Genomic DNA, 20040 nt, shown 5'->3' on the forward strand with positions numbered 1-20040 from the left:
GTCACGAAGTTCCTTCGGGTTTAAGCGCACTGAGAAAGGCACTGCAGGGTAACTGCGGCAGTTGCGGCACAGAAGCAGCGCTCGTTTAAAATTTATGAGCTAGGCGTGAGTAATAATCTTAAATATCGGATACCCCGCGCGAACGAACCAAGGTTATTAAATATCTGTCTCTTGGCGTTATCGGCAATCGTTCTGTACAATAGTATCTCTCTAGCATTTTTAAAAGGAAATTTCTCATGTTAGTTAAAAACCTGTAAATCGATCCTTTTTTACATAATAATAATAAGAAAAAAGATAAATACACACGGACAAGATAGATATTACGCAAATATAAATATAAATATATATGTATGTGTTAATATAAATATATTTGTGTGTATGCAGAAAATAAAATAGAAAAAAAAAAGAACAGAGGTTGAAGAATAATCGAGATAAATCTGGCAAGATATAATTAACATATTAAAATTATTTTGTATGATAAAAGTCTTGAAAGTGATAAAAAACTGAGTTTATCAGTTTATTATTGTATACATCTTGTTGACATCAATATTTGATTACATTCTTGTTTTTAAAATTCCTATGTATCGAAATTGATTATGTTTTAAAATACTGTGGGTGCTCCACTTTCAAAGTAAACGGTTTGTATGGTACTTACATGTTGTCAATATATCCACCAGTTAACAAAAATATTTTGCGGAAAAATAACTCTCCGATCCAAATATACATGTTGCGGAAAAAACTTGAAATAAAAAATATTTATTTCATTGATGCAATGGATATTTTTAGGTTTAAGGGAACGAAAGCTATACATAACATCGCACATCTGTTTGTCATAATAAAAAAATCTAAATATGAAAAAAAAACAAGTTCTAAAAATAAGCTGAGGTAATGAACACAGTAAAAAAAGTTTCGAATTACGGTTCTCTTGAAAAGTAACTTTGTACATTTATACTCCTTTCCTCATAGACACCTTGAATAGAATAATTGAGTTACTTAGAAAGTTTGTTCCAAGTTATCTTCCAAAATAAAACTTTGAAAGTATCTACTACATTACATTTCTTTAATTTTACTACATAAACTTTATATGTTAAATGTAAAGAGTTAATGTTTCAATTATTAAATCACTTTATTACGTTATCACTTTTTTTGCTATATATAAAGGTTTTCGAAAATATTAATATAAATTATTCTGTCATTTTATATCTAAAGATTGTAAGAGTAACATTATTGCATTAAATAAACATATTGTCAAACCATTTTATTTTCTCATTTTGTGATAATTTATTTCCGCGTCATCTGATATTTGGGACGATTACATTATTGCGAAATATTTTTGTCGCAATAGCCGACTCATACAGGAATAAATGCAGATAATGTACGGATAATTTTTTCGTCAACAAACAGTTTCGTCAATAACAGACACGTGTGCACTTTATAGATATTATTGTTAATTTATTCAGATAACTATGTGTTATTTCTAGGTTGAATCAAATAACATCATCGCGTGTTTAAGAATTTAAAAAATCTTAAGAACTGAATTGAGACGAGAGAATTCGGATCATACTTTTATCCCCGAAAGTTATTTTTTAATCATCAGCGGATTTCCATTTTTCATCTTCTTTCGGGATTTTGCACCTCCCTTCCATTTTTCCTATAAAGCATAGCAGATTCATGGTGCTTGCTCTAAGCCGTGGTTACAATCTTTATAGCGAGACCGCCCTTGCAAAGTCACGAGACATTTACGATCTCGTCGCGAAGGGTGCGTCCCAGCAACAATGTGTTACTCGTATATATCGCTCCTCAGGCAGGCATTACGCGCGTTGCGTAATAAGGTGATATCCAAGAAACGAAAGGGCGAGGTAAAGAGCGGGCTCGTGTACAGGAGGTGGCTCAATTCGGAGGAGATTGTCACTAGTTTTCCGAAGAACGGAGAAGAGTGTGCTGTTCCTTTATTCTACCCTCGGTTTTCGCATCGCGTTTTATCGCTCTTCATATCTACAAACGTCATTCTTTTTCATTCTCTTTCTCGGTTTTCTACATCGTATTATTTACTTTTGTTTGTCTCTCCTTGTATTTCTTTTCCCCAGTGAATACTAGTTTACCTTTATGTGGCGCTCTCTCTCTCTCTCTCTCTCTCTCTCTCTCTCTCTCTCTCTCTCTCTCTCTCTCTCTCTCTCTCTCTCTTTCTTTCTCTCTCCCTCTTTCTCTTTCTCTCATCGTTGTTTTTTCAATAGATCAATATTCTGTGTTATCTTTTATTTTTCTAATTTATGCTATTCTTTGCCATTTTCTCCATCTCTTTCTAAATTCCTGTTTTCTTCTACATTATTTACGTTTGAGTTTGCCTTTCTTCATTCTTGCCACTCGAAGTGGATGTTTGTTCGCTTCCTCCCTCTTATCCCCGTTTCTTTCATTAGATCCATATCCTGTGTTATTTCTGCCTTTCTTACCTTTCGTCTGAGACGCGCTTGGCTCAGTTCAACGGCAAGGCCGAGGCAGTGAGTCGCGTTCTGTTGCCGCTATCGTCGAGAGAAGATTTTACAACGAGAGCCTTTACCTTGGTAAACGTTTACGGTTGCCCCATTGCATCGAGGAATTGCTGTTCTCTTTCACTCCGTGCCAAGTGTTCCGGCGATGTGAGAGGGACGATCGGTGCTGTTTCAAAGGCGTTTTGCGTTTTATTGCCGCCAGACGCGCTACGAAAGTAACGCCTTCGTAGAATATTTTCACTCTTATGAAATGAGAATTGTGTGAGAAAAGATCATGGGGAGGAGGAAATCTGTCTTATCTCCAAGCGACCCTACCTCTCATTCCGTTCGATAAACGTCTCTGAACCTTACTTTTTTTTCTCCTTTTTTTTCGAGATATATCCTTGTTCAAGATCTTGTTCTCCTCTTCGCTTCCATTTCCTCTGCTTCTCCATCCCCTTCTATCGCGATCTTGGCATTCGTTTTTCGTTCCTTTTGCAGTTTCCACTTGTTGGTGGACATTTCCTTCTTTTCAGCTCCTTATCTGCACCCCTTTTAGTTCCGTCCGTTCTTCGTTTTCTTTTTCCTCCTATCTCCGTCGACGGCGCAGCTCTTGGGTATGGTATTCTTTTCTCTTGCAATCTGCTCACCACTTTTCAAAGTAGGGAGGTAATGTGTACCGGCTATCCCACTTAAGAATGGGTATACAGTGAACGCGCCTTCACCTTGGTAAACGCTTTTCGTTACCACTAGAAGAGAGCCTTTGTTATATCTTTTTGGTTTAAAAATGCAATAATCGGCGCAAAACTTCAAAGAGTTGACTTTCCATGCATTTAGTATTTTTATATGCACATCACGTACGCACACGTTTATTTACTTTATAATTAATTTTGATAACTATTATTTTTTAAATAATTATCTGTGTCGAAAAATATACTTTTATGGGATATTTCTCAGTTGTTTTATATGTTGCAATTTTTAATAATCTCACATAATCTTGCACAGTCAAAGAGAAATGAATTTTATTCTGACGAAAGCAAAATGATAAATAATATTTTTTTTTTTTCGGAAATACCGTAATTTGTAAATTTCTTTCCTGTCTTTTTTGCTTTGTTTTGTCTTTCGGCTTTTATATTTTTTTTATTCACACTTCTATTGGTAGTTCTTTTCTCACGCGCGGTGTCCCTTTCCGGCGCAATCTGCTCGCCACTCGACGTCAAAAGGAGGAGCAGGAGTAAGTAGCAGCCTGCTTTAAAAGATGGTGCACAATGTACTTTTACCTTGGTAAATGTTTACGGTTGGCCAGTAGTCTTTTATACGAGACTACATGGCACTTGTATTGAATCACTTAGAGTGACAGAAGAAGGATTCTTTAGGGACATTTTGTCACGTTCCTTTTAAAAAATAGGAGATAACCTTCCGTGTTAAATATTAGTCGTTGAGGCAATTATGAAACTGTAATCGTAATGTTTAGATAATAATTGTTTGTGATAAAATTTACATATTTTATATATTTATTATTGCAAAGAAAAATGTTTTATAATAATAATTAATTTAGAAGATATTATTGAAACATCTCATTCAATGGACATATACATTTGTATATATACAATGTGTATGTATGTATGTATATAGCAAGAAATTTTAATAATATCACATGTAAATTAATTATTATTGTAAAGAATTTTATTTCGTAATAATAAATTAATTAAATTTAATTTACATGTTTACTTAATTATACATTATAATTTTTACTTTAATGTCTTACCATTAGCAAATTACATTTCGCACATGGACAAATTCTATATCAAAGACGGATTTCTCTTACGTGAGATTCATAGACAGAGATATTCTACAAATGTATTCAATTACAAAAGAGTCTCCGTCAGTATCTAACATAATAAATAGTTCTTTTATTTACGAGAGAGAATTTCATAAGTTTCATGCATCTGGCGTTCGGGTAGTAATAATAATACGCACACAAGAGAAAAGCAGTATGCAGCACAATGCGTATATATTCCCGCGGTCATGTCATTCTATGCAGCAAACCTTATATATCGTAACGAGAGAGTGTGTATGTGTGTATATGCGTGTGTGTGTATATATACGTAGGTATGTGTTTATTCCGCAATCTCCGTTGCTACCGGTTAGTGGAGAGAAAGGTGCTGCTTTCCAGCAACTCTCAGACAACGCGAGAGAAAGAGAGAGAAAGAGAAAGAGAGAGAGAGAGAGAGAGAGAGAAGGAAAGAGGGAGAAAGCTCGGGTCCCTTCGTGCTCTCTTACAACGGACCTCTCGCCACACCTCTTCCCTACCCCTCAAGAAACAATATAATGTGATTTACTAGACCATTACTGCCACTGTACTTTCCGAGTAGCGGCGCCTAGGTGCGGTGCACCGACCTTCCACAGACAAGCCGCGCTTACCGTAGTCACGTATAACTGAGACTACTATTCTCTATCTCATCTACCTTCTTCTCCGATGTAGCGCCTTCGTTCTCCACTTTGCTTCTTCGCCCTCGTAATCGCTTTTATACTTTTCGCTTTCTATATCCGTCAAATCGGATGCTAAAATGTAGAATAGAAACGAGTTAGTACTCTGAAGAGAATGATAGACATTATAACGTAGATGTCACATAGTGGCCATTTATTTAAATATCAAACAGTTAACAATAAATTGAATCAACTCTTGGATGATACAATATGCGTTTTTATTAAAATCATCATGTAATGGATTATCTCGTAATACGAATTGTACATTTATATAATAGTAATCATTCAAAATGTACTGAAGTTAACAGTCATCAAAATTTACTACATAACGATAAATTACACGGAAATATCAAAATCAAGTAAAGAGTTATCTCGTAATGTGAACTGTACATTTATATGATATAGTATTATCATTTAAAATCTATTAAACCTAAATAATCATTTTGAATGATAGTAATTATTCAAAATATATTAAAGCTAAATAGTTACATCAAAATTAACATTACGTTACACCTATTATTATTATTATTATTACAAAATGTTTTAAAATTTACATAATGGTACGATATAATGTAAATTAAAATGAGCAAATCGTGCAGCATGTTCGAAAATTCTATCGTGCATAAAATTATTCGCGGGAGGATTGATCGGTGTTCTTTGGTAACTGATCTATGATCTGACGTTTCGAACATGTATCGGATATCGATGCATAGAATCGTAACTGCACCAGCACTCTTAACGCTCTGCTTTTCACATGGATATATCGTCGGGTGTTCGGCCGTAAAACTCGAATCGGCGTAGCTAATTCTTTATCGCAATCGACACACATGCTCTCTCACGCGACTGAGTTTCTCTCGAGATTCTGATCGGGTTGTTTTTTTTTTTTTCGAATAGCAGACAGCAAGTTGTTTTGTCCAACGAATTTGTTTTGCTCTGTGTTTCTATGAGAAATATTTTTGTATATTAAAAAATTAATTTAATCAATTTAGAAATTATTAAAGCTGGGCCATTTTTTCAATTAATATTAAGATTAATTTGCATAAAATTCTTTACTATCGTTTCTATGAATACGCATCAAAATTAATTCTCTTATGTCTTTAATAATTTTATATCTGCATAAGTCTTGATATCATTGCAACTGCAACCGAGAAAACGACCTAAAAGCCTATGGAACCACAGTGATGTTCTAACATATTCATGATATTCGACGTTATGTTGAATCATAAAATTGGAAATTGCGTAACTAATATCTTCTCTTAAAAAAATATTCTGACTCTTTAGATACTCAAATTAATCCGCTTCCTTTGGCTATTTTCATTAATCAAGCTACGAAACGCAATGGCGCATTTCATATCGTCGGTTGATTGATTCAATATTTAAGTTAATCACACCATCGTACCCTTTGAGCTCGGCGAAAGAGTTTTGAATACGATATATATTGAAGTTTGATCCTCTCTCTTTTCATAAAATAAAGAATTATATTTTCTCATTTCGCGCTTCGTATATGCATGAAAATTAAACACTGCTGCAGCTGAACGAATCAACTTGCTATGTTTTATTCGACCGTCGAGTTAAAATGCGAAAAATAAATAAAGATATACAAGTATTGTTTTTTTCGAATCGTACTTCAATATTAAATAACAGATTTAACAAGTGTGTATCCATCATTTACAATAACGCATACCTTTATTGAAAAATTTTCTGAGTTGTGAATCGATAATTAGTTATTGAATTGCTTCAACCCGAGTTATCATGATAGTGTTACAGTGTAAATTCGACACGGTTCTTTCCTAGCCTTTTCTTACCCTTTCGTTAACAATCGCCACTAATACATAACACGACAATATGTTTATGTAATACATATTGGGGCGAACGCGCGTCACCGTTCGAACCGATGATCGATAGGACCATTATCAATCAAATTGGTTTAGAATTCGCGTAAGATTGACGGCAATTCGGAGCAAAGTTCAAGGCTACATTCGAGCCGGCAACGTGCGATCTTTCGCTTCTGGTGGAATCTCCGCCGTGGGGCAATACGTTTCCCGACATTTCTTGTCGTCGTTCCCTCCCTCGCAACCCTGTCGCCGGCCGTTTGTCGGTCCCCGCGCCGCCATTCGTTCTCCCCCGCGGGAGCGGCAATTCAGCTTAGCCGGGGCTGAAATAGCGGTTTCCGCCGCGCAAAAATAGCCGCCAGGAGTGCACCTACCGTCCTCGCCCACGCAGTATCAAAATGTTGAAAGAGAGGGAGAACTAGATAGGCAGAGGGAGAAAAAGGAGAGAGAGAGAGAGAGAGAAAACTTTTGACATATAGAGCGGAAGGGGGAGAGAAACCGATGAAACGAGGGTCGACGGTGTGTCTCGCGGCTGCTTTGCATATCCCTGGCGATGGATCCGCTAAATCTGCGGAGCGATCGATCTTTTCTTCGCTTTCTATACCTTTTTTTTCCCCCCATCGTCCGTGGGCACCTTCTCGTGGGAAATCGCGGCGAATCGACGATCCCGACGTTCGATATCACCCGCACGTATCCGTACAAAGCGGATTATGTTTATTTTTAGGCAGTCGGTTGCGGCACGCATAAACCCTCTCTGGCGAGTTGTTTCGATCTCGAAGAATGCGCTTTGAATGTAAACGAGGACGTAAATTTCTTTTTTTATGTAATGGCGCGTTTCATTTTACCGTAAGTATGTTCATGCTGCTGATATCTCTGAATTTAGTTTAGTCGCAGTATGTTTGAAATGCAACTAAAATTTAATTATTTTTTTCATATTTTTATATCGAATGCTAGATAATTAAAATGTGGAAATAGATAAGAATGCAGAGTAAAGAAAAAAAAAGGAAAAGAACAAGATAAATAATGAGTTCATAATATAACATGAAGAATAGCACTTTATAAAACTAGGGTGTATTCGTCGTCTGCTCTAGAGTTCTGGAAGATATCATCGGGTACGAGGAAGCACTAAATATGTCATTCAAAGTATCTAAAATCTTGGTTGCAGTTGTATTCCGTGTCTATTAAAATTATGTTAAGAAAGTTTGCGACGCGAGAGAAACTTACTCAAGTTAATAATTTCTACGACAGGGCGTAAATTAATTCAGTCTGCCGTGAAAACTTTAGGATATTTAAGTATTTATAAGATCAATCTATTTTGCTAGTAGTAATACACAGTACATCAACTTTTATCGGGAGATACGCTTTTTTTACGTACTATTTTTATATTTTGCTCTTGGGAAATCACATCGATTCGATATCCGTTTCTGCTTCTGTAAATATCTCTGTAAAACAGATTTTGTGATTTTATATAAATCCTTTTAATCGAAATATTTTGACTAAGGTAAGGAATCTTATATAAGTGAAAGAGAATTAAACGAACAATTTCTAATTTGGAATTTTTCTTTGCACAAGTTTAAACACAGATAATCGCATCACATTAATACTTACATTAACTTTTAATTATTAATCAAATTTCTATTAATCACATTGTGCTCGATATATTCTATAAAAAGAGTCTATAATATATATCTGTTATCTGTAATACATATATATATAGGTTTAGAAGAATTATATATTAAATAGAATCTTCGAGAATGTTAATAAGAATTTATTGCGATAATATGATAACGTTTATAAATAAAAATAGTATCGACTATTTGTTATTTATTTTTTTAAACGTGCTAATATTTACATAAAATTTACATCTTTATTTTAGATCTTAATTAATAAATTGAATAAAATTATTGAAAGACAAAGTATAATGCATTTTCGCTATGTAAAATTGATTTACAAATACATTTAATGGTATTATATGCTTAATTTATGCTGGGTTTTACAATTAAAAGTAATTAATACATCTATTTCACAAACGCGATTCAGGCTGTAATTATTCATGAAATATGCGTCTTCGCCGGTCGGTAGTTGCCCTTTAATTGTCATTCTCGCCGACTATTTTCGATTCTGTGGAAAGAAAGCATCGATAAGATCGAGAAGTGGGATTTATCGTCGGTTTCATGCCACCCTCAACAACGATCTCCCTAATCTCGCTTCTAATCTCTCGAACGCCGACGGGTTTCCTAAGAAGAGAAGCGTCGCGAAACGGAAAAGAGGAGATATATATTGTGCATTCTCGTCGTCTCTAAGAATTCGTTTTTCGAATTTATCGCGCGTTGATTTAATTAAATCTCCGGCAAGCGGGCACATTCGTTGGCGGCAGCGCTTGGCATGGTCGTCCCTTTTTCTTAATTAACCACCACGTCTGGACCACGACTCGACGCAACACCGGATAAGGGAAAAGAGTAAACGGTTTGGTCAGTCTTTCACACACTTTATGATGTTATAGATTTACTAATATATAGGATATCTTTGATTTATTCAAGGAGGAATATTAGAAAATTATTGAGAGATATTAGAAAATTACCGACAAAAATTATTTCAACAAATTTCAATAAAATTTGAAAATAATAATTTTTTTTTAAAATAAATATTAATTAGTCCCAAAAGTTTGTTTATACGATATTTTATATTTATTATTTTTAAACTTTCCCAATTTAGCAACGATCTCGGGGTAAAAGATCGTCAAATTATTATTGACTATTGAATCCCACGAGGAAAACGATTGATGATGCCAGCGAAACCGCGTGATATAATTGTTGACCAGATGTACAATATATTTTGACGATGACAAACGTGCGTATATGTATATGTATAGTATACATCCATGAGCACGGGTTTTCATGTGTCAACAAATTCCGAGAATAACTAAAACAGCACATTTTTAGCATTTAATAGCTTTTTTCTCTTCCCTTTCTTTCTCTTTTTCATCGCTATCAGATATAATGATAGCGATAAAAAAGTATATTTCAGCGGTTATTATCGAAGTGTTCCGCATAATTCCATATAAAAATGTTCATGCTTACATCATTGTAGTTATATTTTTAAAAACGCACATGTTTTTTAAATATATATGTGATCTAAAAAAATTATATTTTAAACTGTTTCTATTTCTCGATAGTTTTAATTATTAATTATTAAATATATTATTTTTGATACAGCAGAATAATATACTTTTTAATTCTCACAATTTTTTTTTATAAATACTAACTTTTTGTTAATTTACTAATTAATGTAATTTATTAATAATATTCCACGTACGTATATTTTAGTTAAAGAATCAATTAAAATCTGAATTGGTATTTTTTATTAAAATATAATAAAGTGCATTATTTTTAAGTCTTTCGTTAATGAGATTTTTGCAAGAATAATTTATGGTTTAATGTTTATATAAGCAACGTTTACATCGTATAAATGAATAAAATTCTACCTTAGAAACGCGAGATTAAATGTAAAGTAGTACTTTACAGTGGTAGGATTGAATAATGCGATTAAATCAATATACGTATTAATATCTTTCAAAGCAATTGACTGCAAGACGATTTCCAAAGTGAGAACTACGAGTCTTCTCACCGCAAAGAGCAGAAAAATTTCGTCGAACTCTTTTAAAAGTCAAATTGGTCGGGATAAATTGAACCATCGCTCGTGCCCATCTTCTTTCTTCTAGAAATTTTACGGAAATAAAAAGGGAAAGAGCACACAGGAGAGTCGAAGATCCGCGAAGGCATGCGGTTAATGCTATTATCGGAATTAATGCTTTAGGTATCTCTGTAGGAAGCTATTCGAACAATCTTATCACGACGAACTTATTATTCTCCATTAGATAGAGAAAGGCAGCAGAAAAGTGAGAGATAGAGAGAGAGACTGTTTTAAGTAGTTCGTCCATTTTAACTGTCTCACCTACCAGCTCCTTCTAGTTGACCCAGAATGCTTGCGCGTGTTTCGCATCAGGGTGAACCCGGGGGGTAGTTAAATTTGTAATTTAAATCAATGTTAATCTTAGAACTACGCTGTAACATACACACACATACATACACAGACTGAGCCAAGATTCATTGCAGACGTTCGGCAAAAAGACGCTTATCAGTGGAATTGGCCGAGAAGAGACCTCGCGCAACTTTTGAGATAGAAGCCTTTAGCCATATTGTCTTTCCTGCAATAGATTAAAGGAGTAATCTTCTTTCACATACATACACACACACACACACACACACAATCAATACGATCACAAGATCAATATTATCTTATAATCTTGATAATTTACTTAATGTCACTGATGATTTAAAAGCGACATTCAATATAGAATTAAAATGTAAAACAAAACATATTTGTTTTTATTGAAATTTTATTATTGTAACAATAAAAAAATATTAATGTGAAAGTAACAAATAATAATTTATTAGTAAATTTAGTTTCGTTTAAAAAGCATTCAATATTAATCAATTTTTACTTATTATTACATGGTAGAATATATGCATGATTTATAATTCAAAAAATGTTTTAGAAACGTTAAAATATATGTATATTGATTCTTATAGAAAAAAGAAGGATGGAAAGGAAGGAGAGAGAGAGAACGAGAATACGAGATATGATTGGAATAATATTCTGTAGCAAATTATTAATGATATTCAGAATATTCACATAGAAAATATATTAAGAAATGTAGACAGGAATGTATAATAGAATATATATTTGTATTTTATTTTAGGGAGTTCTATTTTAGAAAATTCTATTTTTTCCTTTGATTTGTGAGAAACATTTGCGATCTGAATTTTCTGTTCACGAGTGATATTCTCGTTGAGATTCGCGTTCGCTATTCTTTTAACGACGCTATTCGTCGCCGACTGTGATCGCCGCGAAATGTCTTCTTTATCTACGACGCTTGACGTTTACAGCGTGCTTGGTAACCATACTACGGTCGCATATATTGGATGCTTACGTGTGTTGCCTGCTCGTTAGAGAGAAACTATCGCTTCACACTCTGAGATTTACGGAAGCTTTCGCATGCATGACTTAAACCATTTTGCGCGTATAAAATTGATGTGCATGCTTCACATGTTTTTATTAAAATATACATATTATTCATCTATTCTTTATATACATATATATATACTCACTTATATATTAATATACTATTTTATATATTCTCTTATATTAATTTTGACACACGATGCATATAAAATATAAAATATAAACATTTAAAAAAAGGAAATATATTCAATTAGGTTTTTGGAATTATAATTCTGAACATTCTAATTTTCAAATTAGTTATTTAATAATCTCTCTTAGTAATTATTAGCAATATATATAAAAATACAAGAATATAAGAAGAAAAATTAATCATATGTAATAAGTATAATGTTATATCGTTTATAACTGCTAATAATATACTTATAAATTTCTTTCACAAAGCATTAAAACATAAATATAATATATATTTTTATAATTTATATTAAGAACTGTATGGATCTATTGTTATTCTTTTAAGGTAAAACAAATATATAGTGTACATATATAGTGTAAATATATAACAAATATATAGTAAAAATATATATTTATAGTGGAATTGGTAATCGTTTTTCGTCGGTTGTCTGCAAGACAAATATCAGCTCGCTACCGACGAGCTCGATTATATCGGTCTGAGTAAAGAGAACGAAAGCTGTAGCTTTCCTAAATCTTTGGTGATTTTAGATTCTTTTTTTCTTTCTGTTTTTCACGAGAAACATAGGCGAAACAAAGTTATATACGTTTGAGAATGTATCTAACAGTTAAATGTTAATGTATTTCTGGTTCAATCAATTATTGGATTTCTACGAGTGCTACGAACGGCTGCAGAATGAAAAGCTCTTTGCTCATTCTTGTTTGTGTCTTTTTCACGTAGTTTCCTTCATGTAATACGTTCCTAAATTCCAGTATAAAACATTTCTCTAGCGATTACACGTTTCTTGTAATGATAATGAAAAATACAAAATCTTGTGTGAAATATTTAGTTTGAGTTTACGATTACTATTAGTTTAAGTTTATTATTACGATATCTTAATACATTAACGAACGTAATCTGTCTAGTATTCAAGCTTGGCAAGCGATATATTATATAATAATGATATGATGAGATAAGAAATATAGATGATTCTAAAAAAAAATTAAAAAATCTCACCGATTCATTTTCTTTCTCGTTTCAATTTATCTTATTAATTCTTCTGATCAACGGCTGCTTATTTTCATGGTCAATTATTACATTTTCTGTAACACAAGCTTTGCATCTTAATTATTATTTAAATCTATCTACATATTGGTATAAAGTTTATTAATGAACATAATAATAGAAGAATACACTGCTATTACCTTTAGTTAAAAAGTAATATAAATTGTTAATCGAAATTTTTCATTAAACGTTTCTCGTTGTATATAGAATTCTTTCTGTATCGCGATATTTTCTCTTCTGCAATATCATGTAATTATTACACTCTTTGGTAAATCAACCCTACAGGCACACAATTCGATAGCACAAAGTATCGTACAGTTTTATTTTATCGACTTTCGCGATGGTAATAACGATGATAAAAATATTGCAAAAGCTGCCCGGCAACTAAATTCGATTTAATACTTTTTACAATTTGATTTTTATGCCACCGCTGTTCTTTCCCACCGATTGAATTAGGAAGCGAACAATCGTCGCGTGCGAATCATTCCTCTGCATACGCTGCACTTAATTCAATTGCCGATATATATATATGTACCAATATGCACGGCAAGCGCATGTCTGTTCCCACAGGAGGTTTTCCATACGAGCATACATGCGTGTTATGCGTAAGCATAGGAGTATATAGTCGCGCGGACAAGTCTATATGCACGTTCGTCATTATAACCATATGTTGCAAAATGCAGCCATCGGGGAAATGCAAATTGAAAATTGAATATTATCCATGTCTCCGTCGGTCTCGATGCCTTATTGCTTAGTCCCTTTCATGCTAATTCTCACTTATGTGAATTTGAGGGATATTCTCATTAATTCGCTATTCAAAACACTGAATGTAATCCGGCTTTTCCAGCAAAATATGAAATTCAGAGCATGGATTATTAGGCTCATAATAACTTGTCCATTATGCTCGTACAATATCTTAATTCTAGTAAATAATTTTTATCGTTATATTATGGTATTTTGAAACATGTACGACAAAAATGAAATGCACTAGGAAATGCTCAGGCAATAAAAATTATTCACTTAAAAGTTAAAACTAAAATAATGGGAAAATTAATTTTAAGAAGGAATAAACTTAAATTATTTTTTGTAGTAATAGGTTAAAAAATTCCTTTCAATGTTTTTAACTATAAAATAACTGTTTTCAGTTATCAGTACGATGTGCATGTCAAAATGGTCAGATTTATGTATATTGCAAATTTTATATTCATAGTATGGCAGTGTTTCATCGTGAATTCCTTCATTGATAGGACGCCGAGGAAACAGACGAAATGATTTTCTTCGGGAAAATACGACCCCCTTTGTCCCATCAAGTTCTTCAAAAGATCCCCCCAGTCCACCGAGACTCTTTTCGGTCGATGCAAAAAGGAAACTCGGCGAGTTATGATTTATTGTAACGGTGAAACGAAAACGAGAGATGAAGAGACTGAGAAAGAAAGAGAGAGAGGAGAGGGGGGGAAGGGGGAGAAGCACGGATATGTATTACATACGCACGCGCGGGAATATCTACATGTATGACGTGCTGCAGCAGGTCACACATAGTTGGTGCAGGGAATGCACCAGGTGAGCCATGGTTCACATGGGAAATGAATGTTCTGTCGCGGACGGAACATGCTGTGAACATACGGGAAGCTTCATCCACTGAAAGCTGCGCACGACTGTAGAATAGATTATAGGGTTACGTTAAAATTCTGTTGTAAATTTTTTAAATCGAATTTTTTTCTTTCCATGCATTTGTCTTGCATGTGACAATTATTTAATATGGTAGTATTATTCTCGAATTTTAAATCTTACAATGTCGAAACTCTATTGAATGTGAATTTAGCAGAGAGCATACATTTTAATAGAATACATTAAAAAAATAGAATACAAAATTAAATAAAAAAAATATATAACAAATTGTTATAGAACACAATTGAAAAGATTAAATTATATTTAATTTAAAAAAATAATAATTATCAATAAATATTAGTAAAAAAAGAACTATTTATGTTATTTTTTAAATTCTTTTAAAGTTGCGGAATTTCATAATTTTTTTATTAAAATCCACGGTAACAATTGATATTTCTCTGTAAAAACCTTTGCAAAAACTGGTCTTTTCTTAAGGTAAATAGAAAATTTTTGTTATCAATTAAAAATATTTTCTAATTTAAGTGTTCTCTTTATCTAAAATAAGATTTGTAATAGATTAGGTATCGACATAACAAATAAATTAAAAGTTTTTTGTTAAATGTTAAATAGTAAACGCAAGCCTATATTGGCAAAAATTTTTAATTCTGTTAACATTATATTTTTCTTATTAAACTAAAAATTAATGTAAAATTTAATAATACTTACATCTTCAAAGTTTTTGTTTTAATTTCACATATTAATTGAATTAAAAAAGTTATTATTATATATATTTATTTCATTTTTTAACTATATGTAAGTTAGTGATTTATTAATTAAAGATTTATTAAAAATATTTTTTTGCATAAATTTTTATATAAACATATTTTAGTATTACGTATTTTTATATAATTTTTGCCAGCTTATTCCCTATTGGATAAAGTCTGGAACAGAATTTACCATAAAATTTACCATGAAAACTAGAATTTACCATGGTTTTTTCCATTCATTGGCCTTTTCTCTGCATTATTTTTAATAAATGAAAAAGATAATAATCTGAAAACAATATCGGGAAAACGGTAAAGTTAGTAAGTGGATACTTTTTAAAATATATCGGAGGTCAGATTGAACCGTGCCGGTAGTTAAGGGTTAATCACCGCACGGAGGTGGTTCTTCCGAGTGTTCGCAAGCTGCTCACGAGCCCAGCTATAAGAGGAGAACCTCACTTTACTCCCGCGTGCACGGTCTGCGAGCGCCGACTGGATATAACGTTGTAAAAAATATACCCCCTAGATACTCGTAGAAAAGCCGGCTTTCCCACCCGACTTCCAGACAACTTTTTATTCTTCCTTTGCTATCAGGGGTGCGCTAACGATTGCAGGTTGCACCGGAGCCGGAAGGGAATTGGAGAGAGGGAGTGCTGGTAGCAAGGTGAGAGAAGGTGGATGAAGGCAGGGTTGTAGCCACGAGTCTCTCGATCCTCTTCCGCCAACTTTGTATTCTTTACCGAGAGTCTTTCTTCATCTTTTTTACTTTGGTTTCGTTCCTTTTCTCTCTCGCGTGCTCCAGTTGTTATCTATTCAGGAGATTATAGCACGATCGAGTCTACGAGTACTCGGTAACCGATCTTGCGGTTCGTTCGTCCGGCTTTGAGGCTGTGCTTTCTTTCGAAATGAATCATAGTAAGGATCGACCTCTGTCTAAAAGGAAATACTGTTGCTGCGAGCAATTGAGTGTGTAAAAGATCGTGATAAAATTAATAGCTGACTTGATGCTTCTCTTTCCAAGAGAGAAGTTATTATAAGAACTTTCTGTTATATCTCGAAATAATTCTTTAAATTCAGAAAATATGATACAATGATTACTGTCTACAGAAAAAGTATTATTTTAAGATATTAAGTATTATATTAAGAAAAGAAAAAACGCAATTTTATACGTAGTGACTTTTCCAGCAGAAGAATTTCTGACATTAATATAATAGAGAAAAATTTATTATTTATTATCAATTTATTATAAACAAATATATAAAATAATGAACCAAGCGCAACGCGGATAAATCACCTCATGTAATACGTCGTCTATGATTCGCTTTTGCGATCTATCATGAAAGAACGTGATGCGGTAGAACAGGCAGTTTCTTCATCGAGAGACGAAATATAGCAACATAAATCGTTCTACGACGTTGCTCGGACAATAAGAAATTCTGCTCCGCGCGCTAAACGTCGTCGTCTGACGACGATCGCGCCCCTTTGGATTACTGTACATTCGTGGCGACGTGGTAGACATCCAACGAGGGCGAATGCGTCTACGTGTGCGGAAATATAATGGCAGACTGTGTGTATAATAGTTATTTATGTGTCGCGGAATGCGCTCGCACTGTACGAGGTATCGGACGTCGATCCTGCGCACCGAGAGTAAGTACGCCGATGTATCGATTCTCGGCTAGCACAAATGGTCAGATTTATCGTTGACATATTTATAATGCTGCTCACACACACTTTGCTAGTCGTAACAGTATCGTTGCTATAAAATGCTATCCGCGCACAATACTTATTTTATATTTTATAATTTTATATTATCATCAAAAGCATTAACGGCAAAGTTCAAATGCTTAACAGATCATCTTCAAATTTCTTTGATAAAAATGCTGAGTGAAAAAATTTTATAAAATACATATACATGTATGTCAGAATTTTTTATATTTATATACGAGAAATCAATTCTATATAAAGTAAGATTGATTTATTTTGTCGTTTGGATAATTTTATGTATCAATCAATATTTTGGATTTTATATTTAATATATATATATATATTCTAAAAATTTTTTTCTAATTGTGCGCGATACGATATAAAAATAAATTTAAATTCAAAATTTATTATGAAAGGTCGTATGCTTTTTATTGCACCTATTGAATCACTGATATAAGATCTCGATATAAGATAAATCATAGCGTTGTTAAAAAAAACGAGCCGAAGATCGAATTGCAAGAGATAAAGTCTTTCGCAAATCATCGGCGCGGCATTTCGTAATGTTCTTTTTTTTTTACAAAGATTTGGTTCGCTAGCGAAGCTGCAGGAAATCATCTGGAATGTCGATGCGAGCTACAAGGGGCTATGATTACAAGGATATCCATAATATTCGATACATATGTATATGCCACAAAATTTTTGCCTTCGCGCCGTGATCGATATCGGAAATATATCGGCACATGGACGATTCAATCATGCGAGCGTGAATGCGCCTCCTCTTTGGGTGGCTTTTGTGCCAACTCTTTTTTGCGGCTAGTTCAAAAAGGGGTATCGAACCTGCATCAGTGCACAGGCAACAACTGTTGAACAGTTGTTGCCGCTAAAACTGACGCTGTGAAAAAGAATACCGGAAAATCGCGATGGTCAATGTTAGCAACAATAGTAGAAAACGACGCACGCGTATTTGTTTTTCCACATCCTTTTGCGTGTTGATATTAAATTTTGACGCTCTAATGAAATAGCGATTTAAAGCAGTAAATTAAAATCAAACATATAGATATTATATTATTTATTTATAGATTTATTTATTTTATTTTTTTATATTTACATTACTTATTTTTATAATTATTTTCCAACAATAAATTAGACATTTATTTGAAATATGATAAAATATAATATAATAAAATATTAATGAAATATATAAAGAATTAAAAAATTTTTAATTTATAGTTTATAGTACATAAACCGACAGATGTGTGTGTGTATGTGTGTGTGTGCGTGAGATATAAGTGAGAAAATATATTTTAATTTATTTTTACAATTGTGTTTAGTCCTTTTTCTAGTTATATTGACAATATTCACACACGTTGGAATAAGTTTTGAGTGGCGACAGGCATAATTAATAATTAATAAATAATTAAAAATTAATGAAATAAAATGCTTATCTGTCTCATTATATTAACGCGAGAGCACGTATATCAGATAAACGCCACAGAAAACAGAACGCTAAGTGCGAAGTAATAAAAAGGAAGAAAAATCAATAAGGAACGGTTACTTGCTTCCAACTTGGCGTTGTATGTCTGCACCCAACAGAAGGAACTTTTCTATTCCCTCTTCGGACCCTCGCGTGGTCGTCTCAGAGTACACCCCCGTTAACCCCTTGATTGCGGACATCTGAGTTTAAATTGAACTCAATGTTTACAGTCGTCGCAAACAAGAAAGCCAGTTCATGGCTCTTTCTTCGCGTTCCTCGCTAGTCTCATTTTGTCGATCTCTTCATTCGTAATGTGACTGAAATCGAAACTTATACATGTCAAACTTTTTATTCATTCTGAAATATATCAAATAATCGAGCGGAAAATTGTAAGGATATATTTAAGAATACTTTACACGGATTATCGTGTAATATGTATGTTACGTAGTAAGTGTATGTTTTCAATTGAAATTGAAGAACTTAAGTTAAATATTTTAGTTGAGTACGAGAAGAATATTATATTTCTGAAAAAATATGACATTTAAAATTTTTGTAAACAAATTTAAAGTATTATTTTTAACTCTTAATATTTTTAATATTAAGTATATTATCTTTAATATTGGATACTTGGTGCATGTGATATTTATTTTTGTCATTTAATTAAAAAAATAAAAGCAGTTGTAATAAATTATAATAGCATTGATTGTAATTCTGATTCTCTAAATTTAAATTTAATATTGTTTTAAAATTTTTTAACTAGTTTCGAAAATTTTAGAAAATTTCTCTTAAATTCTCTAAAATTCTAGACAGTAGCATACGTATTTTTATATTAATGCCACTATCGTATATCATGAAATTTTGATACCATATATCGTGGTTATTTTTTTTTTTCATCGTCGACCTAAAAGAAGATAGTAGATGAAAAGAAGAGAAGTGAATGCAGGAAGGTACGCAAAATATGCTGCAAATGGGCCGCAGGATTGGCTTCTCTATGCATAGCATTTTAAAGCACGTTCTTAATGCCATAAGCAGCGGCACGTAGCTAACAGGTGTTGCGTTTTCTTTTGCGCACCAGAGCGAACTTTGATACTTAGCGTGGAAATTTATCGAGAGCAGCGCGCGGACGTCGACATAATTTACGTCTGCTCGCTTTCGTTACGAGAGTTATCGTGACACGGTCATATGCCGTCAAGAGCACGGAGAATGATTAATTACAGAAATATTCGCGCGTCCGAAAGGGATAATTCACATTTCCCGATTAGCATGATTCAACCGCCGAGTAAAACTCATAAAATGTTTCGTGGATAGATGAAATTTCAAAGACGCAATAAAAATGTAACATGCGAATAAAAGCACTTTTTTATTACACTAATTTTTTTATAATACAGTTTATATTTTCGGAGTAAATGTACTCGAAGTATAAGAACGAGCATACAGAAGA

At 33.1% G+C, this 20040-nt stretch overlaps 1 protein-coding gene across 6 annotated transcripts in view; it reads left to right on the forward strand.

The window, feature by feature from the left end:
• Positions 1-20040, forward strand: part of LOC140668052 (lachesin) — a 236096-nt gene that overhangs the window by 48424 nt on the left and 167632 nt on the right. The gene's annotated exons all lie outside the window — the stretch shown is intronic.

This window comes from Anoplolepis gracilipes, chromosome 7, assembly GCF_047496725.1.
Source record: "Anoplolepis gracilipes chromosome 7, ASM4749672v1, whole genome shotgun sequence".
NCBI lineage: Eukaryota > Metazoa > Arthropoda > Insecta > Hymenoptera > Formicidae > Anoplolepis > Anoplolepis gracilipes.